Genomic DNA, 3,168 nt, shown 5'->3' with positions numbered 1-3,168 from the left:
GGGTGCAGGCCAAGGAATGGGGGAAATGCTGAGCTCAAATGCATTGTCTCCCACAGCCTTGGTAATGGTGTAAGGACCATATCGAAGTGGTCTAAGTTTACGATAGGCTCCGGTAAGGCGTTCCTTTTGCAAATGCAACCAGACTTTGCCGCCCACATGAAACTTGTGTGGCACCCGATGTTGATCATGTCGCTGCTTGTACTTGGCATTTGATTTCGCCAGAATGTCATGGACCTACTGGCGAATATGTTGGATGTGCTCAATGAATCTGTTTGCCTTATCTGTTTCGGACTGGACATGAGCCGAATCTGCGTGAGTAACTACAAATGGCACAGCCACATCAATGGGACATAGTCACTGGAATCCCAAGCCCACCTGAAAATGGCTGTGGCCAGTCGAGCTGTGGAGAGCCCAGTTGTAGCTGTGCTGAACATAGGGGAGGCTCTCGTCCCATGTGTGTGGATGCTTTGAGTTATACATGCATAGAATGTGTATGATCATCTTGTTGACAACCTCTGTATGGTCATCAGTTTGAGGATGGAAGGATGTGGAATTAGTGAGTTTGGTGTCAAGCATTGACCAGAGACTGGACAAAAATGTACTGAGGAACTTGCTGTCCCGATCTGAGATGATAGACAGTGAGATCCCAAAGTGTACCCACACTTGTTCAAATAAGAGTTTAGTTGTGGCTTCTATTGCGATATTCTTCTTGTAGGTGTAGGAATTTACAGGGTAAGTTCCTCAGAAAGAATACCAAAAGGACACCGCTCACAACCAGATCTCAAATCAATACACCAGTATTTTTGACGTGGTTAAAACCCTCAAAGTGCAAGGAGGGAAACAGTCCACGGCCTGTCCCAACGTGGATACTACAGGCAATTTATTAATCAAAAGAATGAAAATTTACATAAGCTTCTCTCATGCACGGATTGCCCGAACAATGACCCTCCATGCGCTTTAAATAGAACTCATGGACCAATCGGGTGTCAAGCCACGGATCAAGTGTCGGTAATACCGAGGTGAGAGTGAACCGTCGGATCACTACATATCGTGACCGTCGGATTGTAAGTTACAAAATGTACAACGGTAAAGAAACACACTTTACCTAACTCTAACCTAACTCTATACTAGACCAAGTTGAACTTAACTATATCCTATGTATCGGAATATCCTAACATCCTCCCTTAAGAACAACTTGGGATAGGATTGAAGGATTTACAAATATGACACAATAGGAGAAGGAAGGAGGCACTAGAGCCTATCCCCCCTTAGTGACAACTTCCTGAACTCCAAGCATATATCGAAGTTTAGTGAACTTCGCCTCTGTGAGAGCCTTTGTGAAGATGTCTGCAACCTGATCATCTGTTGGACAATATTGCACTTCAAGAACATGGTCATGAATGAGCTTTCTGATGAAGTGCATGTGTAGTTCAATGTGTTTGCTGTGCTGATGCTGGACTGGATCTTTGCATAGCTGAATGGCACTTTGATTATCACACCAAAGTGTGGTTGGATGCTGCTGCTCAAAGCCAAACTCTGATAGGATCTGACGAAGCCACAAGGCTTCCTTACTAGCTTCCACGGCACCACGATACTCTGCTTCTGCTGACGAAAGAGAAATGGCAACCTGTTTCTTACAAGCCCATGTAATAGGTCCGGAACCAAGAGTGAAGACATAACCGGCAGTAGACTTCCGATCATCAGGGTCACCAGCCCAATCAGAATCAGTGAAACCAACTAACAGAGGAGCTGCTTTGGCACTGTAATGAATCCCAAACTGTATTGTACGTCGAACATAATGAAGTATTCTTTTAGCTGCTTTCCAATGACTTTCACGGGGGTTTTGCATAAAACGAGCAACAAGGCCAACAGCAAAGGAAAGATCAGGACGAGTATGGGTTAAATACAAGAGTTTTCCGACAAGTTGACGGTATAAGGTAGCATCAACTTCAGGAGAAGTACAAGAGACTGAAAGTTTGACTCCGGACTGAAAGGGAGAAGGGGCTGGCTTACAGTCTTCCATGTGAAAATGACGAAGAATATCACAAGCATACTTGGACTGGGAAAGGAAAATACCCTCCTGGGATTGCAAGACTTGAAGACTGAGAAAATAGTGTAAGTGTCCTAAGTCTGTCATTTCAAATTTCTTTTTAAGGCTGGTCTTCACATGGTTTATAAGGTTGGGATCACTACCAGTAAGAATAAGATCATCAACATAAAGAACACGGATGATAAGAGAGTTGCCCACTTTCTTGGTGTAGACAGTATTGTCAGAATGACACCTAGAAAAGCCAGATTCTAAAAGAAAGCTATCCATTTTGGCATACCAAGCCCGAGGAGCTTGCTTGAGGCCATAAAGGGATTTCTTAAGTCGACAAACAAGGCTGGAGTCTGTTTGTATGAAGCCAATGGGTTGTTCCATATAGATTTCTTCCTGTAAGTCTCCATGCAAGAAAAATTATTAGGATCCAAAGTAAGCAGCTCATTTTCAAGTTGATGGGCTCTAATTTCATTTTTAATCCCAAAAACTTTAGCAATTTTTTCTAATGCTTCATGAGGAGTCTCAAGGTCTGCAATGTGGAATCTAAGATCAGGAGAAATAGACATCCCTATCAAACCACGTGCTTGATCTTGTCTATTTTCCCATTTTTCCGCCTTGTCTTCATCTTTCGGTTTCTTCTCTTGGTCTGTGGCTATTATGAAGAGACCTTTACTTCTAAGTAAATCTTCCATGTAGGCTACCCATTGGAAGTAGTTAGTGCTGTCAAGAATGACTTGGCATGGACTTTCCATTTTTTTAAAAAAACTGAAGCTGAAGATGCTGAAAGTAAGTGTTCCAATGGATAGATCTCGAAAAAATAGGCGGTTTTAAAAAAAACGGCTCTGAAAAAGGCTTCCGGATGAAGAAGTTATGGCTTTTTGAAAAAAAATTGTTGAAGTTGCCGGCAAAGTGCGCGAATGTGCGGGAATGAAAAAATCCGCCCCCACAAAATGGAGACTTGAACCCAAGACCTCTACTCTCTTAAAATAGCTTTGAACCAATTGATCTATACAAAAAATTTGAGAGAGAGAGAGAGAGAGAGAGAGAGGGGGGGGGGGCCTTGGTTTGCGTGCTTGCCTTGAGAAAGCTCTTTTTCCCTACAAAACACAAAACACAAAACCCAACAC

The sequence above is a fragment of the Pinus tabuliformis genome, chromosome 3_2 (genome assembly GCF_031772625.1).
Source record: "Pinus tabuliformis cultivar Carrire ecotype Pingquan chromosome 3_2, CPIR1, whole genome shotgun sequence".
In the NCBI taxonomy this organism is placed as follows: Eukaryota; Viridiplantae; Streptophyta; class Pinopsida; order Pinales; family Pinaceae; genus Pinus; species Pinus tabuliformis.
Note: the sequence above shows the minus strand (reverse complement) of the source record.